We start from the raw sequence: 12,347 nt of genomic DNA, 5'->3' as shown, positions 1-12,347 counted from the left end.
AGGAATTCTGTACCTTCTAACACCCACTCCAAGCCACCACTCAGATGGCAGCCCAACTAGTTGTTCTCCCCTGAAGCTGTCTTGAAGACAGGACAACAAAGTTCAGGCAAGCTTCAAAGACTTCTTTAAGATTCCAGATGACATGGCTTCAAGAACTATTAAATTTATCTCTATATCCCTCCAACCTTCCTTGCTTGTAGACTGAGATACCAGCTGGGCTGACTGAGGGGCTCCAGTGGCCCCAGGCCAGAGACATGCATCACCACACCACATGAATCGTCAAACCAGAAGCTCAAGGAGACAGGAGCCTCAGGGTGACTTCACTGCAAGCCTGTCTTCTCAGTGATGAGGAGCTTGGGGTCAGGAGAGGTCATTTGCCCAAAGTCACAGCACTCTCGGTATTCAGTGGCCTGAGTGCTGCCCACACACTTCACAGCAGGTGAGCAGAGGGTCTGTTTGCATTCTTGGAAGTGAAGAAGCATTGGAAAATTCATGAGTTGGGGGGTGTCTGGGTGGCTCAGTCAGTTAAGCCCTTGGTTTTGGCTCAGGTCATGATCTCAGGATCAGTAGATAGAGCCGCATGTCTGTCGGGCTATGCACGCAGCAGGGAGTCTGTTTGAGATTCTCTCCCTCTGCCCCTCCCCCACCCCAAGAAAAATGTATCTTTAGGGGAAAAAAAAGAAAATTCATGAATTAGGGTATTCATCATTCCAAGGTCAAGGAAGGTTTTGCATTCCTTCCACATTTAGGGAGCATCTCAGCGTCACTGACACCACAGTCAGACCCAGGATGATTCAAAGATGAGATCTTTGACCTCAGTTCCTGAGAAAGACGAGCAGGTGAAGGACCACTTGACTCGAAAACAGGACAAAGAGAGTATCTGAGAAGGGATTGTTTCGGGAAGACTGATGTGAGAACAACCAACTCTGAAGGCTCACAGGAAAGAGCTCGTGCATGTCAAGTGTCCAGCACACACCCTGCACACAGGGAAGCTAAACACAGCTAATACTAACATGAAGGAACTGACTTCTCCGAGCCAGGCATTGTTCCAAGAACATAAATTCTCACAACAACTCTGTGAGTTGTGTGCCTTTATTTTCGTATACTAACAAAGATACCGAAGCACAGAGAGGGTGAGTAACCTGTCCAAAGTCGCAGAGCTAGTGAGTAGTAGAGCTGAGATCCCAACCTGGCTGTTGGACTCAGGGTGCCCACTTTGAATCACTTGCCTGGGCATCAGAAGCACCTGGAAGGCTCGTTAAAGCACACATTGCTGAGCTGCCCCCAGAGTTTCAGATTAAGAAGGAACTGGTCTGGGCAGGAGCCGCACTTTGAGGGGCCCAGAACAACAGCACATTGGCCACAGCTGTGGGCTGTCACCAACTAAACCCTAACCCTGGCAATTTTCAGACATTAGCTCTACTGCTTCCCACACAGAACAGAATTCCTTTTCCTATTGTTAAAGAGGCAGACTATGAATTACAGCTGACTCCGGAAGCTCACAAGACTCGAACTGCTCCATCTGAAAAGGCTGAATTATCCAAAAGAGAAGATTCAGATCTCTGAGGGCCATTTGAAGGCGCACGGGCCTCGACCTGTGCAGAGCTCTGAAGGGAGAGAAGAATGCAGGGGTGACAGTCTCCAATTTTCTTGTTTCCTGTTTCCCTTCAAAGGAAATTCATTCTGTGGCTGTTCCCAACCCAGCGGAGAGTTTTCTCCAGCTATAGAAAGCATCTGGGTCATGCCCAAAATGAGATTCTTCATTTCAAAGAGGAAAAGTGTGATTTCGAAGTCACTGAACAATAAAGACGATTCTTATCAGGAGAGAATGTTGGGTTGTGTGGGGCTTGAAATCACTTTAACTTAGATGAATACGTTTCTTCTTATATTCTTATAAAAATCAAGCTCTCTTTTCTTCCAGGGCTTGAAGTCCAGAGCGTTATGGATCAAAAGCTCACAGAAAGTAAGCACTTTCATGCATTTAGGGGTTGGGCCCACTTGAGAAAATTATGAGACTGGAGAAGACAGCCCTGCCTGGATTCCTATCCCAGAACTCTAAGCTTTGGGGACACCCTCCTGAGTTCCCCTAAAACAAGTCAGGACTTTGGTTCTACTGCAAAGAGGTCACAGGCTTCAAAGCCAGGAAGCTTAGGACTGCCTTCCTGCTGCAGCCAGCTAGGTAATTATTAAACCCATCTGAGATTGAGTTTTTAATCTGTAGAATAGAAAGTAATAATATTGCTACACGAATTAAATGAGATATTGGCTGACATTAATTTAGCACCAGCTGTAAGCACTGTTCCAAGTGCTTGACATGCATTTCCTTCTTCAAGACTTACAAAAGCCCCAAGAAACAGGTGCCATTATAATCACATTGAAGAGGTGAGGAAACAGGCCAAGAGAGGCTCTCTAACCTACTCAAAATCCCACAGTGCACAGGTAGTGATGCAGGGACTGGTCTGGTACCGGAACCCACATGCCCACTGCCCTGCCCCACACTGCACCACACCACACCTCACTTTACCACTCCCCACTGCACCACACTACACTGCAGTTCACCGTACCTCACTGAACCACACTGTACCCCACACTGCCCCTCACTATGCCACACTGCCCCACACAGTACCCCACTGCCCCACACTGCCCCACACAGCCCCACACCACCCCACACTGCCCCACACCCCCGCACTGCCCCACGCTGCCCCATGCTGTATCACACTGCCCCACACTATACCATACCACCCCACACTGTACCATCCCACACCATACTATGCTGCAGCTGGAGCTGTTCCATGACCTTCCCTTTGGACTTTATTCTTCTGCTATAGAATCCCATTTTCTCACCCCTTTTTAATATCATGGGGAATTTTTCTGGCATGAGATGTTTTGTTTTTGTAGATCAACAATAATTACTGTGATGAAATAATGATCATTTTGTAATGCCAGGTCTATATGGTGTAATGGTATAAGAAAGAACTACTGTCCTTAAGCAAACATGGAATACCTACCCAGGTTGATCACAAACCAGCCACAGAATGGGAGACACAATGGATTACTTTCTCTTTCTACAACAAAACAAAACTAGCAATGAGAGACAATAACAAAGTCACATCTACTTGAGGATTGAGAACATTATTTGAAATAATTGCTCTGAATATGAAATCAAAACAACGAATTATTTAGAAAAGAATCATATTGAGAAAGTGGCATATTACAATCTCAGGAATGTTGGCAAATCTCTGTTCAAAGTAAAAATGTTATGAATAATAATGACAAAACAGAAATTAATAAAACCCAAAAGCAATAAAATGAATAACAGAGTTTAGCCTATGAAATAACAGAGGCAACAACTTGAAAATCTTGTTTTTGAAAAGAGAAAGAGAGCAAAGAGAGAGAGAAAATCCAGTAAGTAAAACTAAATTGAGTGAGAACACATATCAATATGGAACTTTAAAACTCATATATGTATGTCTGCATGCATATTTGTGTCAATAAAATACATAACTTTATTGAAAAAGACAGAAATTAACAAAACTGACCCAAGAGAAAATAGATTAGGTTATTAAAAAAGAAGCTGATAAAGTTTCTTCAAAGAATTTCCTCCTGAAAAGACTAGGTTTAGACTGTTTTACTAGTGAGTTCTTCTGATGCTTTAATTACCAACTAATGTTACAGAAACTGCTCTAGAAAGAGTAAAAGATAAAAGAAGATAAAAATGTGGGTTAAACTCTAAAAACTCTGGACAAATTTCATCTATGGACCTAAGTATATAAACACTAAATAAGATATGAATAAATCAAATTTAACAACATATAAAAATATTCCACAAAGATCAAGGAAGATGTATCCTAGGAATGTAAGGATGGTTTAATATAAGACATTCTAATATTCTAACAAATCCAGTAATTGTCAGGTAACAAAAAACATCATTAGCTTAATAAAAATCAGAAGATATTTTACACATTGCAGATAGTCTATTAAAACCAAGATGGGATAGATAATTCCTCACCAGTGTAAATAATATCAACTTTAAATTAATAAAAATTAACATACCCAATAGTGAAACATAATAGGTTTCCCAATAAATCAGGAAGAACAAAGATGCTCCCTACAGTCAACACTGAAACATCCTGGCCAATGCAAGAAGACATGAACGTCAGTAAAGAGGTAAGAGGCATAACTATTAGAAAGGAGGAGACAAATCATCAGTCTCTGCAAATGCTATCAATAATCACTCGTGTGAATTGTCTAGGTAAGCAAACAAAAGAAACGATGAGAAGGCAAAAGACAGTTCCAGATTACCACATACAGTCAGTAGCTTTTCCATAGTTTTTCTTTGAGAGAGAGAGATGTGAGAGAGAGTGAGAGAGAAAGAGCAAGCACAAGTGTGGGGAAGGACAGAGGTAGAGGGAAAGATTCTGTGCTGAGCATGGAGCCTGATGTGGGGCTTGATCTCATGACCCTGAGACCATGACTTGAGCTGAAATAGAGTCCGATGCTCAACCAACTGAGCCACCCAGGTGCCCATCTGTTGTGGTAATTTCTTATAGCACCAAAATAATATAATGCCATACTATATTATTTTTCCTATAAGATACCAGAGTTATTTAAATGCTTATGGATGACAAAGTGACATGTTTGCTCTTGAACACTGCTGGTGGGAAAGTCAGTCTCTCAGGAGAAAAATTTGATAATATGTATAAAAAGCCTTAAATAAATTTATATTCTTTGACTATTGTTTCCATTTCTGGGGCACTAAACCACATGAAGAATTAAAGAGTTGAATAATGATTTATGTAGAGGATTGTTTGTCTCAAGTTTTCAAATTGCAGTGTTTCACTAATAAACACTGGAAATAATCCAAATGTCCCAAAAATAAAAGAACAATGAAACAGACTATAGTAACTCATAATATATTGTACAGTTATTAAAATTATCATGTCAATTAACTTCAATGCCTTTTTTCACAACCTGTGGCAAAATAATCAGCATATTAAAAATTATACATGGAGTGAATTAAATGTATGTGTGTGTGCAAGATTATGATTAAAAATAATGGCAAGAAAAATTTAAAACTGTTAGAATGTTTATCCAGAAATGGTAAAATATAGAAGTTTTAATGTTCTTATTTTCCACATTCTTCCATATTGTATATAATGGGTAGAGGTGCATCATAATCATAAAAATCAAGTAAGTTAATAGAAAAGAGTTAAGAGATTCGTGAAGGGGTGGGGGGATGGAAGAAACAGGTGGTGGGGGTAGGAAGTGCACCTGTCATGATGAGCACCGGGTGTTGTATGGAAGTGTTGAATCACCATATTGTACGCCTGTGACTAATATTACACTGCGTTAACTAACTGAAGTTTAAATTAAAACTTTAAAGAAAAAGATTTCTGAAAGGTATTTGTTTTGATAATAGTCACAGTGAAAGCTCAAAGGCTAAGGCATTCAGTAATGTACAATGTTGGCAGTGTACCTTTGTGATGGAATATGATGTGAATGCTGAACATTTATTTACTTTACAAATGTGCTTATAAAGAATCTTTAGTGATATGCAGAAATGATTTTGACATAGTGGTGATTTTTAATTAATTTATTTTAAAAATATTTTCTTTATTTATTTGAGAGAGCGAGCACATGAGGTGGGAGGGAAGGGCAGAGAGAGAAGGGGAAGCAGACACCCCGCTGAGCAGGGAGCCTGATGTGGGGTGTAATCCCAGGACCCTGGGATCAGGACCTGAGCTGAAGGCAGATGCCTAACCACTTAATCAACTGAGCCACCCTGGAACCCCAGTGGTGATTTTTTTTAAAGCAAAAACACAAAGCTAGGCATAGTATTGATCGCTATTGCATAACAGATATATGGAAACAGAAATAGACCAAAATACTCAAAGGACCTGCTTCCTCTCATGTGCCAGAATTTCAAGTGGTTTTACTTCCTTCTTTATGTTTTTCAAGTGTTCTGAGCTGAGTGCAAAATATTTCTACAGAAGAACAAAATGGATGTAAGTTGTCTGTGGAGTGTCCCCATGAGAACAATGGTGGACTCGGGGTCCCCATTGGGTCTGGCCTAGCCTGCTAGCTCACCGGGAACGGATGCCCACCCTTGGCCTCCCCACTCAAGGCAAACGACCCACGCATGGACAGGCCCACGCTGTTCCCCTGTCTTCTCGCACCTCTGCCTACAACGTTCACCCAAGTTCCTTTCTTCTTTCTCACTGCAGGAGAAGTAGCTAATTAATATGTTTTTAAAATATCCTTTAGAAGCATAAAATGTCACATATTTGTTCAACTCCCACATGTTTTACGATGTGTCTTTGATTAAATTTGCGGCACAAGTGTTAATTCCTACATTTACTTCTCTGTCTTGCCTTCTGGCGGCCTGTTCTGAAAGTCTTCCCACTGCTTCCTCCAGCCTCTGCATTTCAAAGCAATTGCATGCACGGAAAGTCAGTTATGCTCTCTTTGCTTTTTTTTTTTTTTTCTCTCCACAAGCTCAGTTGTCTTTGTCTTTGAAGGTAAAGGAGAAGTACAATGAAAATACAGAAAATGAAATTCTGACACTCAGAAATAACTGGGTCTCACATAGCCAAAACATCACAAATGCCCACAAAGATGAATGAAAGTTTCCATTTGACCTTCCTCCCCGTGCCAGAAGCCCAATATCCATCTTCCTGGAGCATGGATTTGAAAAGAAGACATTTGCTGTGTTATATATCCTCTAGCCAGGTCCAAGACTCTGGAAAAGTCCAACCTGATGGGAAAAGACAGCCTCTAGGGAGCATGGCGCACCTCAGCTGGCTCAGGCCAGAGGCCGGTGCCGTGCCTTTGCTCAGCACCAGGCTTGGTGCTGCAGGGAGTACCTCTGCCTGGGAATCCACATCCCTGTGTTCTCAAATCAGCTCTGCCTTCAAGTTGTTCTGTGACTTGGGCACTTCATTTCAGTGACCTGGTCATCCCATCTCCTGTAAAGCTGCTTCTCCTCTAGGGCTTCCTAGCTCAGCATCTGGTATTCCCTTCTCCCTGGGAACGTGCCAGACACCAGGAGTTATCCTGACTTCTCCTCCCCTGGACATTGTACCCCACCACTCACCAAGAGGACCTCGTCCACTTGCCCTCATGCCCATGGCCACTACTCTAATCCAAGCTGTCTCTTCACTGGACCAGTGCAGTCTCTTGGGTTTGACTGGGATCCAACATTTTCTCCACATGGCAGCCCGAGCCTTTTGTTTTTTTTTTTTTAAGTAGGATCCACGTCCAGTGTGGAGCCCAATGTGGGACTTGAACTCATGACCATGAGATTAAGACCTGAGCTGAGGGCAGCCCCTGTGGCGCAGCGGTTTAGCGCTGCCTGCAGCCCGGGATGTGATCCTGGAGACCCAGAATCGAGTCCCACGTCAGGCTCCCTGCATGGAGCCTGCTTCTCCCTCTGCGTGTCTCTGCCTCTCTCTCTCTGAATAAATAGATACATAAATCTTAAAAAAAAAAAAAAAAAAAAGACCTGAGCTGAGATCAAGCGGTGGACACTTAACTGATGGAGCCACCAGGCATCTTTTTCTCAAATGCACATCTTATCTTATTGTTGCCTTACTTCTACCCGTGGAAGATTGCTCAGGGCTCTTGAATAAAGATAAGCCTCCACAGGTATTCATGCTCCCCATCAAAGTATATGAAAAATCACCCACAGGCAGGATCCAGCCCATAAGTGGGAGGTTGTTTTGTTTTGTTTTGTTTTTAAGATCAACTGGTTTCCAATATTTAAAAATAAAAAAAAATGACATAAATACTTGATTCTAACATCTATTGAAAATCAGAAAAATCTATCAGCTGTAGCCCAGTATCTGCCATGCAAACAATAGGAGCTGCTCTCACTGGACAGGGCATGTCCCCCTGGCCGCCACAGGCCCACCTTCATTGTACTCACAGTGTGTGGGCTTCCTGCCCCTCGGGATATGGCCTCTGCTTACCTTTCCAGTGCCTCCCTACTCTCCCTTTCAGTGCCTCCCAGTCCCCCCTGGGGTTTCTGCCTCTGGACAGAGCCTTCACTTAAACTGTCCCGTTGGCCTGGAACACTCTCCTGCCTCTGTTCCCCTCTCTATCTCCATCAGCCTGGCCTGGGTAAATCCTACTAATCCTCAAAGCATGAGTTTAAATGTCACTTCTACAGAAAAACTAACCATTCCTGGCACCTTGTCCTAGGAGAGTGCCCTACCTTTCCCCCGTCATGCTGGTGATCTTTGGTTACTTGTGTTTCCTATGAACTCCCCAAGGGGAGGGACTAGTCTGATCTCTGTGAACGGCCACCAGCAGCCAGCCTGACACAGAGCGGCTTTCTAAATACTTGCTGAATGAGGGAATAAACTTGCAACCTCTGGATTTTGTTTACATACACATCAGAAAGACAAGATCTACCAGAGGGAAAAGATGCAGAAGCAAACAGAAATAATAGCATGGGACAGGCATCTGTGCAAGGTGTCTGTTCCGGGGACATGCTGAATAGTGTCACTGTTTGCCAAACACATTCCCCAGAGAGTCATGCTGGAGTAGAGCTTGGGGACTTGGGACTTGCAAGCATGCCTGCTACCAAGGAGGACTCTGGTTCATGGACGCGGGTGACCTGCCTAGGGTCACAAGGTCTCCGCAGAGCAGGAGCATTCTAAATGTCAGAATAGGAATACGCCCAGTTCATGTACTTGCTCAAAGCTACAGCTACAGCATCCATCTCAGTATTGAAGAGTATATTGAATGAGTAAAGGAGTAAGGGAATGAAGAGGCAAGACAGAGGAATGTCTGTGTCCCTCCCAAAATTCACATGTTGAAACCTAACCCCAAGCCGGGGACTCTAGGACATGTAGCGTCTGCGAGGTGAGTAAGTAATAAGGGCAGAGCCTTTATCCGAAAAGACCTGAAAAAGGTTTCTCTCCCCATTTGAGGACACAGAAAGAAGGTGGCCACCCACAAGGCAGGAAGTGAGCCCTCTCCAGATCTGGCCCCCTGATCTCAGACTTCCCACCTCCAGAACTGTGAGAGGGACAAACTGCCTTGTTTGTAAGCTGCCCAGCCTATGGCATCTGTTACAGCAGCCTGAGCTAAGACAGGAGCCCAGGGGCAGAAAGGACCTGACACTGATTTACAAGAGGAGAGCGTGATGAGGAGTTGGAACTAATCTTGAAAGGGGAAAGCTTAGCCTCTATGGAGGCAGATACTTATTTCCTTTGTTATTCTGGGAGGACAACAGTCGTATTCGTTGGCTTTAAAATGCATTTTTATGTTTAGGGGACACAGGCTGTCATTGTTACATTGCCTTTATTTTTGTCACACACACATAATGTTGACTTTTAGAATCTCAAAATATTTTAAAAACAAAAAGCAAAAGAGTCTTTAATGTGGGATCTCACTTTGGTAAGGAGACTATTTTGATGTGCTTGCGTTAATTATAGAAATCATCATGCATGTGACAACCACAAATGTAAAGTGTGAATTGTTTTTGTTTTTGCAAGAGGAAAAACAAAACTATGGCCATAAACCCAAGAGGGTTGATAATGAAAGAGCAGAAGCAGATGCTTCTGAAGTGACCCGGATCAGGTGAAGTATAAAAAGTCATAGAAAATAAAAAGTGTTAGCAAACATTCGAAATTATTTTTAAATGATAAATGTCATTCAGCTCCCACTATCTTGCCATGCTTGACTCCTCAGCTTATAAAACCTTCCCTGAATGAGGCAGGAGCTGGCTCTAGGGTTGCTAGGCTCAGGCACTAAAGGGCCCTGTCCTCTCCCTACCTAAGCTCTTTCTATCTTACTGTGATTTATAAAGGGAAGCATATATTTGGTCTTCCTCCGATTTCTGGTACCCAGCTCCTAAAACCCTTGGAATTTCCTAAGTGATAAGAGTAATAAAAGTGTCTTGATATTCACCAAACCCTTTTAAGCCACACCTGAGTTTAGGTTAATGAAGTGTTGGGGATCCCTGGGTGGCGCAGCGGTTTAGCGCCTGCCTTTGGCCCAGGGCGCGGTCCTGGAGACCCAGGATCGAATCCCGCATCGGGCTCCCGGTGCATGGAGCCTGCTTCTCCCTCTGCCTATGTCTCTGCCTCTCTCTCTCTCTCTGTGATGACTATCATAAATAAATAAAAAGAAAAAAAAAGAAAAATAATAGGTTAATGAAGTGTCTTCTGGAAAGCACCTATAAAGGGAGCTAGGTGGGGATCCCTGGGTGGCTCAGAGGTTTAGCGCCTGCCTTTGGCCCAGGGCATGATCCTGGAGTCCCGGGATCGAGTCCCGCATCGGGCTCCCTGCATGGAGCCTGCTTCTCCCTCTGCCTGTGTCTCTGCCTCCCTCTCTGTGTGTGTGTGTGTGTGTCTCTCATGAATAAATAAATAAAATCTTTAACAAAAAAAAAAAAAAAAGGGAGCTAGGTGCCAGTGGAGCTGACCAAGTGACCCAAAACCTCCAGGGAGGGGGCTGCAGACTGAGTTCTGACACCAATGGCCAATGGTCTAAACAATAAACAACCCTGCCTGCCTTTGTAATGAAGCTTCCATAAAACCCCCAAAGGATGGGGTTCGGAGAGCTTCCAGATTGGTGCACCCATGGAGATTCTGGGAGAGTGCCGCCCTGGAGAAGGCAGGGAAGCTACGCCCTCCACATCTCTTGCCCCGTGTGTCTCTCTCACCTGGCACTTCTGAGTTCTATCTTTTTATAATAAACCAGCATTCTCGTCAGTCAACTGGCCCCCTGTGTCCTATGAGCTGTTCTAACCAGATAACCGGACCCAAGGAGGAGGTGGTAGGAACCACTGATTTATAGCCAGTCAGCAGCGCAGGTGACAACCTGGACTTGCAATTGGCATCTGAAGTGGGGACAGTCTTGTGGGACTGAGCCCTTATCCCGTGGGGTCTGACACTGTGTCCAGGTAGATGATGTCAGAATTGAGCTGAATTAGAGGACACCCAGCCAGTATCAGAGCATTGCCTGATGTGGGGAAAGAAGCCGCACATCAGAATCAGTGTCAGAATCCTGCTCACACTCCCCGAGAACACAGCGTGCCCTCTTCTTAGCTGTGTAAGACATGCCCCCTACGGGTCCTGGTTTCAGCTCCATGTTTTTATGAGTCAGTTCTATACCTCACCTCCCTCGGCTCCCACTTCCACAGCTGCGGAGGGGAGCTGCTCACAGAGTAGCTGTGAGGATTTGGATGGCATAAAAAATAAGCACTGTGCGCAGTCATGTCTGCTCCTACCGCCAGCCTCCCCCCACAGGGGTGCTGCTCACAGGGTTTGCCAGGTGTACACTGTTCAAGCACCAGGCCGTGGTGGGCAGTGGGCATCCCACCATCACCAATGCTCCAACTCCTCCCTCCCTCTGGATCCTCCAGTGTACGTGGGAAGGCCATGCTGTTCTTCCCCCATCCTGGTGGCAGCAAGTCTGTGGACTCCATCCCTGCCCCCTCTCCCCAGGGCCACCACCTCTGTCCCTCTCTCCAGTCTCTGCTGGGTCCTCCCCTCCCTTCCTACTCTTCCCACTGCAGTCCACACCATCCCCACCCCCAGAGCCACCTCCTATCTTGGACCTGGCCATGTCACTCCCCTGCTCAAGGGCCACTGGGCTCCCTAGTTCCCCGGGATGAAGCCTACTGGTGCAAACAGGCACCTCCCCACACAGGTTCTTCCCTCAGCCCTCAAGGTACTTGAATCCTGGCAGGGCCAGTCCTCATCTCAGGCCTTCTCTTCCATTATCCCTTTCTCTGCAATATCTTCTCTCCAAACCCCATTGTCACCTGCCTAACTCTTGCTCACCTGCAGAGCTCCATTTAGAGGCCACCTCTTTTGGGAAGTCTTCTTTGATCCCGCCCTCCCCACCCCAACCTGGGTGAGGCTTTCTTCCTTGTCAAGGCTACACAGCAAATCAACCGTTGAACCAGGATTCAAAAGTCAGGCCCTCCTGCTTCCAAAACAAGAAGATCATGCAATCACATATTTACTTAGGAAAAAAACACTGAGGCAAAGGAACAGAACATCTTGGAAAGATGCCTGAGCTGTAGTAAATGAAAACAGCAAGCTGCAGAACAATGTTCATGGCATGATTCCATTTAAAAAAAAAAACTATAGATGTTTATATAGGTTTGTATACGCAAAGAAGAAAGCCGGGATCAATACAAATTGGGCTGTTGACAACAGCTATTGGGTAGGTGGATCTTAACATTCCATAAGGTTTGAATTTGTTATGTATTCTTTATGTTCTAAAAAAATAACCCCCCAAAATCAAACACAATCGAAGGAACTCAACAACTTTCCTCCAATAATAAGTGAAGGACCTGAGTGCTCAGGAATTCTGAGACACAAGGATGA

The 12,347-nt window shown here is 44.5% G+C and overlaps 1 protein-coding gene across 6 annotated transcripts in view; it reads right to left on the bottom strand.

Annotated features, from left to right (window-relative positions):
* SLC2A9 (solute carrier family 2 member 9) overlaps positions 1 to 12,347 on the bottom strand; it is a 227,177-nt gene that overhangs the window by 120,285 nt on the left and 94,545 nt on the right. The window lies entirely within an intron of this gene.

The sequence above is a fragment of the Canis lupus genome, chromosome 3 (genome assembly GCF_003254725.2).
Source record: "Canis lupus dingo isolate Sandy chromosome 3, ASM325472v2, whole genome shotgun sequence".
Classification (NCBI taxonomy): domain Eukaryota; kingdom Metazoa; phylum Chordata; class Mammalia; order Carnivora; family Canidae; genus Canis; species Canis lupus.
This window is presented reverse-complemented; position numbering and strand designations above follow the sequence as displayed.